Here is a 16,007-nt window from a genome sequence, read left to right on the forward strand (position 1 = left end):
GACCATAAGACCTATACACACAGTCACCCAGACACACACACACACAAATACCAGGGCAACTCGGTGGCCAGTGACAAACACATAATTCACTGAGCAGTCTGCGAAGTGAAGCTGCCCACCTGAGCAGCAGCTTGATTGTAAATCAGCTAATATGGAGTGGCTACTTTGTGACTTGTTTTGCGCTTACATTGGAAAACACTGTCTTCCTAGTCACGGCATCTACGTGCATTCATACATTTCCAATTGTATCATGGTTCCAGCTGGTCCTATGTTAGGCCTCTTGTAACTTTTGTTTGGGTGACTCTGGATTATGATTCTCTAGTTTTTCAAAGTGTCTCTCCCCCCATGCCTTTCAGAGTATATTCTTTTATTTTAAAGCGGATCACTCCAAATTACCCTTCAAATGTGGAAATGACTCAGCCAATCTCAAGAGACATGGTATACCAGAGAACAAGAAACCTAAGTTTTTTATTGTAGATTAGAGCTAGGTCCATATAACAGCCCATGTATTAATATATAAGCTTTCATGGCTTTAGCCTGCCAAGTCAAATATTTTTAATTTAACCATTTTAGCTCCAAAGATGATGTGAATAATTCAGAATCTCTTTTTTCTCTACGGATTTGAATATCGGCTTCTTCAATTTATACATTCTATAGCTCTGCAGAGAAGATTTTTCCCATTCCACAAGTATTCTACAGAAAAATCCTGTGTATACTTCACAGAAAATATCTTTAGACCGGGGCTGACATGATTTATAATGAACAAAAAATATTTACATGTTATCCTAGTCTGAATGGCTGGACTTTCTTTTGCCCTTGAAACCCAGCACACCTGGGCAGATGCAACACATCTAGAGCATGACACAGCTCATCAGTTCCTTACCCAAGGTTTTTCCATAGTTTTGTGAAGAAGGTAATGGAGGTCTCTAAGGTAATTTCAATATTCAGAAAGCCCAATATATTTTATTTTCCCTCAGACAATACTGTCCACCTTTAGGTCAGGAGACTTAAAGTCAATGAAACATTATTCTTCACCATACAGTCATTTATCAGAGGCTCTGACTGGTAGCTATAAACGTGATTTTCTTCAAAAAAAAAAAAAAAAAAAAGCAAAACAAAAACTATTGACTAGAGTATAGTAGACACACTTACAGATATAGTAATAGCAGACATAACATGTCTTATAATAGACACCCTTACATACAGATCCATGGAGAATATCAAATTATAATGAAAAAGGCTCTAGGCTATGAAAGGACTTGGAACCAGGGGTACAGTGGGGGAAAAACACACTGTTTTTAAGGTCAGAAGATGGGTTTCTAGTCCTGAACAACGTAACTGAGGGCAAGCACTGCATTTGTCTGGGTCTTCATTTTTAAGCTCTAACATGAAGGGTTTCATCAGATCTGGGCTGCCCTGTGGCTCGAAAACATTTCTCTATGGACCTCAATGTGATATGTGTCCAGATGCCCAGAATCACCTCATTCTCTGCTGTAACACTCCATTCTCTCTCAGTCAGACACAACACTGCTTAAACCCCAGCACTCTAAAAGGTAAGGTTTCTCTCCTAACCAAGCCACCACAGCCAAGCCTGCTAGTTTTCAGTCGGACTCTGCACTTCAGAGAGAACACCTTAAAGATGCTCTGAAGAAAGGGCAGGAAACCCCAAATATGACACAAGAAACAAAACCAGCAAGAAAACAAAGGAGGTCATTGCTGTACAGGGCATACAAACAATGTGACAGGCAGTTTTACCCTTAATCCTCACAATGACCCTTCCACTAGGAATTATTAGCTAAACCCCTTTTACAAATGAGGTAACTGACTCACCTGATACACTGCGATCCATTTATTTTAGAGAAATAGAACTCTACAGGTTCAAAACTCTAAAGAGGGCAGAGTTTAAATAGTAATACATTCTTAGAGACAAAGATTTGAGGGTGAGGCTGAAGAAGGTCCCCAGCCTATAATCTGATAAAATTTGATTAAGAAGAATTTTTTTCTCACTTTTTAAAAGCTACATAAAATGCTATACTAAACTGCATACATCAAAGTCACATTCAGAGGTCTTGTATTGTAATAATGTCACATTTTCTGGAAGACCTGACAACTGTTTATAACCAAAACCCAATCTGAGCAGTTTATTGGGTAAATGTCTCCAGCTTCTAACACTCCAGAATTTCAATTCCATTATTACCAAAGGAAGCTGTCTTATTTCCCATATTTTGTATTCAATTAGAACTAATCAGAGAAACCTGAATCTTGCCCCATCTGAATTTAATCTTCCTTGTATGACAAACATAAATCATCACCCACCAATCTGAAGATTGTTTTAAATAATTTACACAATAATCACTTTCTGTGATTGTGAATTAGGTACTTAATTAAAATACTTTTAAGCATGTTACTATCAACATTAATGTAATGTAACATTAATGTAATGCAACATTAATGTCCTATTCACGTTTATGAAATAAATGTGTTCCCATTTCTCAAAAAGGTAGAGAAAGAACAACTGAATCAGAGGCCACACTTCAGATTTAAGTTATCAATCTGATTACCCAGATAAACCGTTTATTTAGCAGGATTCTGCATGTATGGACATGTTTTAATTAAAGAGGGTGTTTTGTTTAGCCAAGGGCTAGAAAACTCTTTCCCAGACTCAAGACCCTACATGGAAAGATTTACAGGTAACCAATAACATTTCGAGGCTCATTTTAAATCGGTTGCAGCTGTGAGAATACTTACACGGTTCAAGACAGAGAGAGGGTGGCTCTAGAAAGGTACACTTTTCTTGCTTGGCTGCACAACCCGGTCCTCTGCAGGCTCGCCGGCAGCAGCGCCACACTCCGATCCCCAAAACGGGAAGAGTCCCCTCCCGGCCCAGAACTAAGCGCTAAGCGCCGCAGATTCTGATGTAGGATGTCTAGCTTGCTGACACTCCCATTAACTGCAGCTCTTTCCCGGGTACAGCGACTGTAAACAGGAGCCGGTTTCCCGGAGCGAAAGCCTCCTTACTCTCACTCTGGCTGGGGTAGGAAGGAGAACCCCTTTCCGACCAACAGGCTGGGGAAGGCGCTCCGACGCCCGGTCTGAGCAAAGCGGAAGCCAGCTCCGCCGACGCTCCCGCGGGCCCAGCGGAGATGCTATGAGACCGCTCGCGCTGGCCCCCCAAGTCCCCGCACCCTGCCTTCCCAGACCCGTCTCACCGGAGCCTGCGCCGGCCGGGACCCAGCCCCGCACTCAGCCGTACTCACCGGTCCGGAGCCGGCCGCCCGTCAGCCATCTTAAGACCCACCAACAACGCGCTTTCTCATTGGCTCCGGCATATCAGCCAATGGGCTGGGGCCATTCTGGCCTGCGGTCGCCATGGCAACCGGCCGAGCTCCACTCTGCTATTAAATCCGTAAGAAATGAGCAGTTTTTTCCTTTCTCCTTCTCTACCCGCTTTTCTCTCGCCGTTTTCTCCTTTATTATGGACTTTTAAAAGACTTTGTTCTTTCTCCATCCCCTGCCGTACTCCGGCGCTCTCAGGTGAGGAAAGAGCTGGTTGAACAGAGTTCATTGCCCAAGGAGGGAGAGTCACTGCGGAAGCTCTCTAGACATTTCTGGGAACGTTTCCATTCATTCGTCCTTTCCCCCTCGCTCTCTTGCCGTTTCCCCCGCTTTTCTGCACATATTTATGGAGCAGGCACCCTGCCAGCCTCTATTTAGAGCTAAAGGGTCCCAACTCCTGCTCTCGTGGCGGCTGCTTCACTGACCAGCAGTGTGCCCTTGGCCAAAAGCTCTTTGAGCTCCTTTTCCGTGGGAGCCACTGGTTGAGGCTCTGAGAAGGGGCTTGGGGAGGGGGAAGCGTAGAAAATAAGCAAGGGGAAGAAAAGCTCTAGTAAGAAAATAATATGACCGTGATGGAGCTGTTTTAGAATGCTGCCATTTTCTGAAAAAAACATTCTGTAAAAATAAGAATACGTTCCTATTTGCTAATGCTGTGACGATTATATAACAAAATGCACATGAACTCCTTAAGCCATTACCTACAGTAATTTTTAGTCTTTCAGCCATTTGTTGTTATTGTCCTTAACATTGTGAATAATGCCTTTTTTAGAAATATCCTAAAAATGTGTAAAACTTTTGTATATGCACTCAATAACATAGCACGATGTAGTGTAAACACATGTTTATTATTTAACTCTCTACACACCTCACCCCCATTGATGTGGCAGGTGTATGGAGTAGTTGATGACCCCAGAGTCATAGCAGAACCCGAACTGACAAGCTTAGGTTGTGAAGGTCCTTTCTCACTCTCACATCCCCTGATTCTAGAATGGAATCTGGGCTGAGTGATTCACAGATCTGCATGAAACTCTCCTGGCCAAAGGTACTCAGCCTCTCACTAATGTTTTCCCTGAATCCAAATCTGTGAAAAGTTAAGGAAGATGTGCACGAAAATGCTGTTGTGCTGGTTACATTGAGCCTCTCAGTTGCTGACTTGAGCTGCATAATGAAATGCCACAGACTAAGTAGCTTAAACAACAAAAATTTTTATTTCTTACAATTCTGGAGGTTGGGATGGCTAAGATCAAGGCACTGGCAAAGAGGTCTCATTCTGAGGCCTCTTCTCTTGGCTTGTAGGCAGCAGTCATCTTGCTGTGTGCTCCTGAGATCTCTGTGCATTTGCGTAAGGAGGGGGAGAGAAAAAGGAACGGGTATCTGGTGTTTCTTCATAAAAGGACTCTAATCATGCTGGCTCAGAGACCTGCCCTTATGACCACATGTAACCTTAATTAATTGCCTGAGGGCCCCATCTCCAAATACAGCTGCCCTGGAAGTTAGGATTTCAATGTATGAATTTTAGGGGTACCCAGACATTCAGTCCATAACAAATTCTGATGGTGGAAGTGTAACCAAAATGGGGAAAGAGAGCTCAAAGGAGTAAGAATGAGATATGGATAGGAAGGAAATATTGTTGGCCTGCTTTAGAACTATCTGGATTGTTTCTGTATGTGTTCCACCAAAGAATGCTCATTGTTTACAGCATATAATGTGCAAAGGATAGAGGGGGATTCGAAGTATAAGTCCTCCAAAGACTTACTCCCACTAGATTTCAACCTCAAAGTTTTCTGAAAAGTCCTATTCCAAAAATAGCTATTTTAAAATCCTCTCAATGTTAATTTGAAAATTCTCAAATACCTAATTGTTTATGATATAGTATTTCTATAATAAGTATAGATAGCTCAGACTTTTCTTCTGGTTTTGGTTATAAAACTTTCAGTCTCTGGATATTATGATTTTTGCCAGTTTTCTGGAGGAAATGTCAGTCATTTGATTTATTTTAATCAATAAATTTGCCTTCCCTCCAGCAAATTCCTGCCCTGGAAACCTGCCAAACCATGCATTTTGTGAATGAAATACTTGTATTTGTGAGATTTCTATGAAATATAGAATTATTGAATATCTTTTACTAAATCATAGTGAATGTGATGCAGCTAGTGAATTGTGTTTGAGTTGTGTTGCATCTGGCACTAATTTCAAACAGCTAAGTTTCATTTAAATTTTCAAACATCTTAAAAATCATAAAGCAGTTTTTTCTTGCCAAGAAATATTATAGTTTATGAATCATTTTTCCTTATATTTAGTAATTTTTATCCTTAGTGTAGAGATTAGAAGTTATACTCATGTTATGAAAGATGAATTGTGGAGGTCTTTTTTGGTAGCTGCTAAATCTCTGATTGATGAAAATTTCCCCAAATATAATGAAATCCCTTAAATACTTCTCGGTTGGAAAAAGTGAATACGGCTTTGTGGTACAAATGATAAATGTGCTTCTTGCTGAAACTGAGAAAGAGAAAAGTTATTTCTGTCTGTACAAAATGCTCCATTTTCTGCACTGAAGAAAAAGTAGTCCAAGTGTCTTATGCAAAATAATAGAAATAAGAGACTTCTGGACTCTAGGAATTGTGTGAGAGTTTCTCTATCTGGATTCAGGTTTTAATGTGTAAAATTGAAGCATCTCTAGGCAATGTTAGCCTTGCAAGATTATGTTGAACAATCAACACTATGACACTGGCAAGAGTTGACGTTTGAGGAAACAAAATTTCTATAAGATGTTGCCAAAGAAAAGTACCTTTTCTTTATTTGTTAGGTCCGACACTCTCAAATTCAGGGCCAATAGGTTGTACATAGGAAGATGGGAGAGGAAGGCTTATTGAACATATCTGGGTGCTAGGGGTTTTGCAACTAATATCATGTAAACCTACAAGACAAACAAGGAAATTAAGGCTTCAAGAGTTGAAGAAACGTGCCTAATGTCACAGAGGTAGTAACATGCAAAGCAAAGTAGGGAAGATTCCCTGGATTCTGAAGCTTCTGCCCTTCCCACTGTCACACACTGCCCCTTTCAAGTACAGTTCCTGATAAAACCCAACATAGTGCAGCTGACAAAGTGTAGCATCATTACTATCCATTGAGATGTGTACCAGGTGGGAGCTAATGAAAAGGGAGCCTTCAGTAGCAAAATGTGTCTTCCCTCTCCATCCCTCTCTGTACCTAGTGAGTGATTAAATCCCATCAGAGGCATCTTCAGTCATCCCTGGATTGCTGCGTTGAGGTCTATGTTATTCTTCCTTTCCCTAATACCTTCGTCTTCCAAAAACATCCCATTGCCTGATTAATTTCTAAGTGAGGGAACATGTGTAAAGCTAGTAACACTCAGCCTAGCATACAGTCAATGGTCAATAACATTAGTTTCTTCCTTTGCATATAAAAGCTAAGAAGTGTGTGTGCGTGTGTGCATGGAGGGAATTGAACAGGCGGAACACAGAGGATTTTTAGGGCAGTGAAAATTCTCTGTATGATACCATAAGGACTGATACATGTTACTAAACATTTGTCCAACATCTAGAGTGTACAACACCAAGAGCAAACTGTAGTGTAAAATATGGACTTTGGGTGGTCATGATGTGCTAATATAGGTTCACCAGTTGTAACAAATGTATGACTCTGGTGGATGACATTGGTCGTGAGGGAGGGGCAGTTCATATACAGAAGAATCTCTAATTTTTGTCTTCAATTTTGCTGTGAATTCAAAATTGCTCTAAAAATAGTATTTTGCAAAAATCATAAAAATAACTCTTCATTTCTTGTGAAAATTACATGAAATCCAAATTTTATTGTCCATAAACAAAATTCTATGGGAACACACACACACACAAACTGAGTACAGAAATGTTGATGGATTATCAGATTAATTAATTAATCTGGTGGTCTTTACTGTATGCCCAATGCTTAGCACTTTGCTAAGGTTTGGGGAGAATACAAAGAAAGTGTATGAACGGGCTGGTCAAGTTTGCAGCCCAAGACATGTGCTGTGGTTATAAAGGACACATTTTGTACCATAAGTACTAAAACACTGAGGTCCATGGTATTAGTAGAAACTGCTCAAGTTCCAGAATGGAATTTGGCATGTGCTATTTCCTTTGCCTGGAATGCCTTCTTTCTTATACCTGTTGAACTTCTTTTCATTCTTCAAAACCTAGATCAGTTATTACCTTCTAAGTTAAACTCTTCCTGATTCATACAGTACATGCTTTTCTTCTCTATGCCTTTGAAATAGTTGATATACAGCATCATTAGAGCTTTCTCACACTGAAATATAATTAATTGACATAGGCCAGTCTACCTGGATGGAATGTGAGCTCCTTTGAAGGCATAGTCCTAGTCCTGCAGGAGATGCTCTGTTAATGTTGGTGAAGAGGATGGACAGATGATGGAAGTGGGGATGTCAGGGTGTGAGATGAAGAGAAATAGAGGAGGTAGTGGCTTAGGAGCATCATGTGAACAAATGCAGGATGGCAGGGATTTTGCAGTTTTGTAAGACATAAGAAATCAGCCTGAATCAGATTTTAGGGACTTCCCTAGAGCAAACATACAGTTTCTAGCTTGATGCAGGTGGAAAGAATTAAAGGATTCTGATGAAAGGGGTGATTAGAAGAAGTGGGTGCTCCAGGGAGATGAATATTATAGTCTTGTGAATATGAAAGGTGGATTTATAAGTTGTTGAACCAACAGGAATAACACGTAGCTGGAAGACTATTAGGGAATAAGTGACTAGCATTTGGACAAAAGCAGTGGTAATGGAGGATAAGAGACATCTGATCATCAAGTCTAATATTTTCCCCATTCTTTCGTTCATTCACTCATTCCCTTTCATTCTTGCTTTCATGACTTTGCTCTTTTATTGCTCTCTGCTTTCCATGCATTCATGTTCTGCATTCAGTTTTATGAATTCAGCTCAGCCTTTGAGGATACCTCCTTCACTAGGAACTCCTATGAAACATTTTTAATTAAATTTGACTTTCAAATGACCCCCTCAAGTAACCCGTTGTATGCCACTTCTCACCTCCTTTCTACCTTCAGCACAACATCCTCAAGTTACTCTAAAACCTAGAAACTGTTCTAGGTGAGCAGTGGTCAAGTAAGTGGCCTCCTGGCGATCTGCTTGGAGGCTGACCCAACACGTTTTCCCCTGGTGCAGAGAATGGCAAGAGCAGGCTCTGTGTCCCCTGTGATTTGTGCAGTTCCCAGGATGGAAATTCCACATCAGCTAATCTCTTCCTCACGGATTCAGGGACCCCCATCTGGAATCCTCTTTGCCAGGTTTAGCCCAGTAATGCCAGTGTCTTATCCTCCATCATCTTTCTTTGGTGATGCATAAAACACCGCTACCCACCACACTAATCCTGACTGCCAAGCCCAAGCCAGTGCTGTGCTGTCGAAGTTTAAAGTGAAGTAACTAATTAAAGAATTAGCATCTCACTTTGAATGTGTCCAAAAGAACCCTATAGAATGTTTTCCAAAGCTGCCATCATTCTAAGTAAGGGAGAAGCGTTTCTTATTCAGAATCATAATGTAATATTTTGCTTGATTTTTCTTGCAATGGAGAATTAACTTTTATGGCCCGGGAATCTAATTGGCCTTTAAGGAGTCTGTCTGCCTCTAACCAAATGACTATTCTGAACTTCCTGTAACTATTTGGAAATAAACACTTGAAACCACACATTTACTAAACTGAGGATATCCTGAGCGATCTGCCTCATCCAATCGTACTCTTGCTAGGTTTTGTCTTGGGAATTTTTTCAAATTGTTTTCTATCTTTAAACTTTGGGCAAATTTGCTTATTTCATTCCAGTTAAGAAAAGCATGTTTCACTCTGTGGTTATATTCTCAGCCCATCCAACCAAATCAGAAACTCCACCACACAGACCCTGCCATTCTGAAGCCCTCCCAGCTCTGATCATCCCCACGGCAATGTCTTCTCTCTTCCCAAGCACACTTTCCAGTTCCTTTCTAGAATTTCATTTTAATTTATATATTGGCTTTTTATTTTTACCTCTTTGCCTTATATTTTAGTGGTCACTCTGAGGATTACAGCATTCACCCTTAACTTTTCACAGATGACCTAAAGTTAGTATTTTGACAGTTCATGAAAAAACGTAGAAACCTTGGAACTGCACAAGTCCACTTACTGTTCTGGACACAACCTTGAGGTTGTCATACACACAACAGTTACATACATTTTAACTGTTTCACAAGCCAGTGTTTGTTTTGCTTTAAACCATATATGTATTTTAAAGGAATAAAGAAGTGAAAATAGTTTTTACGTCGACTTACATATGTAGTATTTCTGATGCTCTTCATTCCATCCAATGGGTCTGAATTTATGGCTGCTTTTATTAATCTTCATTCTAAAGAATTTCCTTTGGCATGTCTTGTAGAGTAGTGCCAGTAGTTTGCTGGCAGTGGATCTTCTTAATTTTCTTTGATCTGAAAATATCTTTGTTTTACCTTCATCCTTTTTTTTTTCCCCAAGTCAGGTTTATTGAGGTAGAATTTAAGTACAGTAAAACATCCCCTCATAGTGCAAGTGCTATGAGATTTGACAAATGCATATAGTCACTCCTGCAATCAATATACCTACTGAATTTTGCCATCAGCTCAAGTTCCCACATGCCCCTTTGAATTTAACCACTTCCCCCACCCTCAGCTCCTGAAAACTGTTGAGATGTTTTCTGTCCTTATAGTTCTGCCTTTTCCAGAATGAAGTCATATCAATGAAATCCAGTAGTGTGTAATCTTTTGAGTCTGTCCTATTTCACATAACATAAAGCATTTGAGGATCATTCATTTTGTACAGCGGTTTGTTATTGCTGGGTAGTATCCATGATGTAGATAAAACAAAATTTGTTTATTCACTCACCAGTTGAAGGATATTCAGAATGTTTTTCATTTTTAGCAATTATGAATTATGAAAAAAGATGCTCAAAACACTCACATATAGTTTTTGTGTGTGTGAATAACAGCTTTCCTTTCTCTCGAGTCAGTCCATAGAATGAGTTTGCTGGGTTGCATAGTAAGTTTATCCTTAACTATACAAGTAACTACCAGTTGTTTTCCAAAGTGGTTGTACCATTGTTTATTCCCATCAGCCATTTATAAAAGTCCCAATTGCTCCAAATTCTTGACAGGGACATTAAAAAGAAATTTAGTCATTCAAGTAAGTGTCTAGTGGTGTCTTACTGTGGTGTTAGTTTTAATTTCCCTAATGACTAATAATGTCTGTGACTTGTCTTTTGAATTTTTTTAACAGTGTCTTTCAAAGAACAACTAGAGTAGTCAAAACAATTTGGGGTGGAGTTCCTGGTGGCTCAGTTAAGGATCTGGCATTGTCATTGCTATGGCTCAGGTCACTGCTATGGCATGGTTTTGATTCCTGATCTGGGAACTTCTGCAAGCCTTGATTGTGGAAAAAAAAAAAAAAAAAAAAAAAAAAAGAGAGGAGGTGAATATGATTTGCTTTTTCATACAAATTTTAGAATTGGTTTGTCAATTTCTACCAAAAAATACTGATGCTATTTTGATGTGCAAACAAATCTATAGATCAATTTTGAGAGACCTAACATCTTAACATTATTGAGTTTTCTAAATAATGAATAGTTTATCTCCTGATTTATTTGGGTTTTCTTTAATTTCCCTCATGAATGTTTTCTGGGTTTCAGCGTATAGATCATGTACATATTATAGATTTCACCTAAGTATTTCATGGCTTTATGCTATATTGTACATGGGACTGTTTTTAATTTCAATTTCCAACTGCATTGTTGTTAAGTAGAAATACTATTTTAAAATTTTGATCATTGGCCTGAAAAGAATGTGGACTTTCTTGTTGTTACATAGATGGTTCTAGGAACATCTATTAGCTCAAGTTGATGGATGGTGTTGTACAGGCTTTCTGCTTACTTACTGATCTTCTGTCTATTTGTTCAGTTGATTACTGAAGAAGAATGTTGAAATCTCCTATGTGGATGTGTCTATTTCTCCTTTCATTTGTAGCAGTTTATTTCTGGCATTTGAAGCTGATTTTAGGTGCATATATATTTGAATTTATATGACCTCTTTGTCATTATGTAATAGCCATCTTTATCCTTAGTAATATTCTCTATTATGAAGTCTGCTTAGCCTGATATTAAAAAAGCCACCTAAGTTTGGTTTTTTTTTTTTTTTTTTTTTTTTTTTTTTAGTATTTGAATGGCATCTTTTTTCATCATTTTATTCTTAAAATATTGAGACTTTACATTTAAAATCTGTTTCTTTAGATAATACATGGTTGGGTCTTGCTTTTTTTTTTTTTTTTTTTTGTCTTTTTGTGATTTCTTGGGCCGCTCCCACGGCATATGGAGGTTCCCAGGCTAGGGGTCTAATCAGAGCTGTAGCCGCCGGCCTACGCCAGAGCCACAGCAACACAGGATCCAAGCACATCTGCAACCTACACCACAGCTCATGGCAACACCAGATCCTTAACCCACTGAGCAAGGCCAGCGATCGTCCCTGAAACCTCATGGTTCCTAGTCGGATTCACTAACCACTGAGCCACGATGGGAACTCCAGGTCTTGCTTTTTAGCTTGTCATTCATTCTCTGTCTTTTCACTGTGTTACCAGGAATATTTACATTTAATGTAATTATTCACATGAGTAGATTTAAATCAACTGTGTTTCTAGTTATTTTCTATTTTGTTCTATATCTTTTTTCTTCCTTCTTTCTGTGCTTTTCTCAGGTGGGCCAGCACCCCAATTTCACCCCTCCCTGATGGGGTCTGTCGTCCTTGGATTTCTAGCTCTTGTTTGCCCTATAACCTTAGGGTTATGATAGGCTCAAGGGAAGTTACAATTTTGTTGTTTATGTGCCACTTTCTTAGTTTTATACTATGAATGATGCTCTTTCCAGCTTTTTACATCTTAGGTGGAAGTGGAACTCATTTTAAATTTTGTGAAGTATATCTTTGCTGGATGTAGAATTCTAGATTAATGTGTTTTTTTTCTTTCATTGTTTTGAAGCTGTTGTTTCACTGTTTTTTAACCTCTGTTGTTTCTGGTGAGGAGTTAGAAATCCATCAAACTATCATTCTTAAGTATTGAATGTGCCATTTTTCTCAGGTGCTTGCAAAATGGTCTCTTTACCTTTGGTTTTCAGAAGTTTAACTATAATGTTTCTAGGTATAGAGTTTAGATTGTATATGTTTTGCTTGGAGTTCATTAAACTTCTTGAGCTAGAAAATTTATGTGTTTGAACAAATTTGAATAATTTTCAGCCATTATTTCTTCAAATACTTTTTTGATTCCATTCTCTCGTGCCATTCCTCAAATATTAGGCATTTTGATTTTGGTCTAGAAGACCCTGAGGCTCTAATCATTTATTAATTTTTTTCCACTGTTCCTCAGAGTATATCACTTATAATGGTATATCTTCAAGTTTTCTGATTCTCTTTTTTTTATATATATCCATGCTGCTGTTAAGCTATGCATTAAATTTGTCGTTTCATGTATTTTATTTTTTAGTTATATAATTTCTATTTAGTCCTTTTTATATTTTATATCTCTTAACTGAGGTTTCCTATGTTCTCATTCGTTATACTATAATATTTTCTTTTCAGTCCTTAGCATAACTATTTTTAAATTCCCATCTTTTGATTTCAACATTGGGGTCATCTCAGGGTTAATCTTCACTGATTTTCTCTTCTGTTGAAAATGTTTCATGTTTTCCTGTTTCTTTATATGATGAAAAGTTTTGGATTTCATCCTGGAATTTGTGAATGACATGTAGTAACCCTAGATTCTGTTATGTTTTGCCAAAAAACATTGTTTGCTTTTTTTTTTTTTTTAAGGAGGCAGTTAATTGGCTAACCCCAAAGTACAAACTCTGGAATTCCCATAGTGGAACAGCAGAAACAAATCCAACTAGGAACCATGAGGTTGCAGGTTCGATCCTTGGCCTTGCTCAGTGGGTTAAGGATCCGGCATTGCCATGAGCCATGGTGTAGGTCACAGACACAGCTCGGATCTGACATTGCTGTGGCTCTGGCATAGGCTGGCAGCAACAGCTCCGATTCAACCCCTAACCTGGGAACCTCCATATGCCATGGATGCAGCCCTAAAAAGACAAAAGACAAAGTACAAGCTCTGTCTCCTTGTGATCGGTGGCAGTTTAAATCTAAGTTCAGTTATTTTAATATTAGTTGGGCTGCTGGGAGTCTGTCCTTTGGCTGTATAATTCAGGGGTCATCTAGAGATTAGGGCATAGTTTATATGCATAATTTAAGCTTACCCTCTCCATTTCTCTTCAAGACTCTCCTTCATTTTTTTTTTAATTACTCAATGAATTTTATTATATTTATAGTTGTACAGCGATCATCACAACCAAATTTTATAGCATTTCCATCCCAAACCCCTAGTCCATCCCCCTACCCCCCAACCTGTCTCATTTGGAAACCGTAAGTTTTTCAAAGTCTGTGAGTGAGTATCTATTCTGCAAAGTTCATTGTGTCCTTTCTTTAGATTCCGCATGTAAGTGGTAGCACATGATGTTGGTGTCTCACTGTCTGACTAACTTCACTTAGCATGATAATTTCTAGGACTCTCCATGTTGCAGCAAATGCCGTTATTTCTTTCCTTTTAGTGACTAATATTCCATTGTGTATATGTACCACCTCTTCTTTATCCACTTCTCTGTCAATGGACATTTAGATTGTACCATATAAAATAAACCCAAGGAGGAACACCCCTAGACACATATTAATCTCTTTCAATTTTAACAGCTGTTAAAAGACCCAAACTCATTCCCCAGTAAGACTGTATCTCCTTTTGATTTCTAGCCTTCCTACATAACACTGCCTATGAACTTCCCTCAGGATAGAAACTGGAAAACAATGGTAAATTCGTTCTTTACAGTCTTCTTCTTCCAAGTATCTCAACTCTCCAGTATCTGACTGCTTTTGTTCACTCTCCAATGCCTTCAAGAAGCTACTTTGTATTGGGCACCCAGTTAATAATTACATAATGAATAATCAGTTAATGTCGGAGTTCCCGTCGTGGCACAGTAGTTAACGAATCCGACTAGGAATCATGAGGTCGCAGGTTCGATCCCTGGCCTTGCTCAGTGGGTTAAGGATCCAGTGTTGCCATGAGCTGTGGTGTATAGGTCAAAGATGCAGCTCGGATCCCGCGTTGCTGTGGCTCTGGCGGATCGGAGTTGGCAGCTACAACTCCGATTGGACCCCTAGCCTGGGAACCTCCATATGCTGCGGGAGAGGCTCAAGAAAAGGCAAAAAATAAAAATAAAATAATAATAATCAGTTAATGTAGTGTAAACTTTTCCTTACCTATACAGAGTATACTCTTGTTGAGAAAGTTATCCTATACAAGAACACTTAGTTAATAACAACCAGTTTTCATAATAATTGCCATTGGAACAAAAAAGCCTTATATATCTTTCAAAAACACTGGAAGCTACTTTCTTACATTTTGAATTTATCCACTTTAATTTATCCCCTATTAAGTCCTTCAATTTATCACTATTGATCTAATATCTAGTAGATACAAGACACTGTGGGAAACACTGACTATTTTAGGATGAATGGGAAAATGATTAAATCAGACAGATTAGACATGGTCCCTGCCATCCAAGAATCCAAAATCTAGTTAGAGAAATGGACAGACATATATCATCCTAATATAAAGGAGACAATGATAAGTGCTATTTCAAGATTAGAACAAAGTGTTATAATTGTAGTAAGTAGGAAGCAGTGAAATCACATTGGAATTCCAGGACAATTTCTTAGGTAGATACTGGTGTTAAGAGGCTGTAAGGAACTTAATAAGTATATCTTATAGAGAAATTTTGGGAAATTATAGGTCATGTTTAGTGGAAGAGTAGCATAGTTAAATGATTAGACCTTGGACTTTGAAATCACAAAGGTACACATGACGACGTTCAACTTCTTAAACTTCCCTGGACCTCAGTTTCTTCATCAGAAAAAAAAGGGGGAGGGGAGTGAGTAGAGATCAAATGGGAAAGTGAATAGACTTGGGAAAAAACAAAAGCAAGCACACAAACATAAAAGTTTGGCAGTAGATGCTATGAAGGAAAGAAAGAAGTGAAAACCCGGAAAATTTAATGGGGACAAGTAGAACCAGATTGTAGATTATAGTTATTATGCTAGTGCGGTATATACTAGTGTTCCTTTTTGCTCATGTAAAGGCAGTTATCTACACACATATCTTAATATAATCATAAACTATTTTAAAGTGGTAATGGGACTTGAAAGATAATTGATAGAAAAAATAATTTTCAAAGTTTTCTAATTTTTTAATTAAAAAGAAACTCACTGAACTTCCTCCAAAATTTTGCTTAATAATGGAATTTCTATATTTTGTTTTTTCTACTCTTTTTTGTCCATTGAAGTCTTATTAACATGTACTTCATACTCTCCGATAAACTAAATTTTTCTTTACAGTAACAGCTCACCCACTAACACCTGCTTAGCACTTCACTGGAATGTGTTCTCCAAATAATACCACCATGGCTTTTTTGTTGTTGTTGTTGTTGTTTAGTGGAAAAGTATTTATATAAAGGAAATGGAATTTATGTTCATAAACCTGGAAACTCTTACTATTT

General features: G+C 38.4%; 1 protein-coding gene and 1 long non-coding RNA gene across 8 annotated transcripts in view; one reads left to right on the forward strand and one right to left on the reverse strand.

Annotated features, from left to right (window-relative positions):
* The window catches only part of FAM204A (family with sequence similarity 204 member A), a 36,436-nt gene extending 33,091 nt beyond the window's left edge, over nt 1-3,345 (reverse strand). The window contains exons 1-2 of one of the 6 annotated variants that reach the window (NM_001185171.1): nt 3,258-3,303; nt 2,749-2,976 (exon numbers count right to left, since the gene is read on the reverse strand). The gene's annotated coding sequence lies outside the window, so the exon portion shown is untranslated. Of the gene's footprint in view, nt 1-2,748; nt 2,977-3,257 lie in introns of all 6 variants that reach the window. The other 5 variants (XM_021071868.1, XM_005671493.3, XM_005671494.3 and 2 more) reach the window with 5 other exon arrangements.
* The window catches only part of LOC110256774, a 34,516-nt gene continuing 21,790 nt past the window's right edge, over nt 3,282-16,007 (forward strand). For both annotated transcript variants that reach the window (XR_002338732.1, XR_002338731.1), the window contains exon 1: nt 3,282-3,406. This is a non-coding gene — a long non-coding RNA (uncharacterized LOC110256774). The remainder of the gene's footprint in view (nt 3,407-16,007) is intronic.

Source organism: Sus scrofa, chromosome 14, assembly GCF_000003025.6.
Source record: "Sus scrofa isolate TJ Tabasco breed Duroc chromosome 14, Sscrofa11.1, whole genome shotgun sequence".
In the NCBI taxonomy this organism is placed as follows: Eukaryota; Metazoa; Chordata; class Mammalia; order Artiodactyla; family Suidae; genus Sus; species Sus scrofa.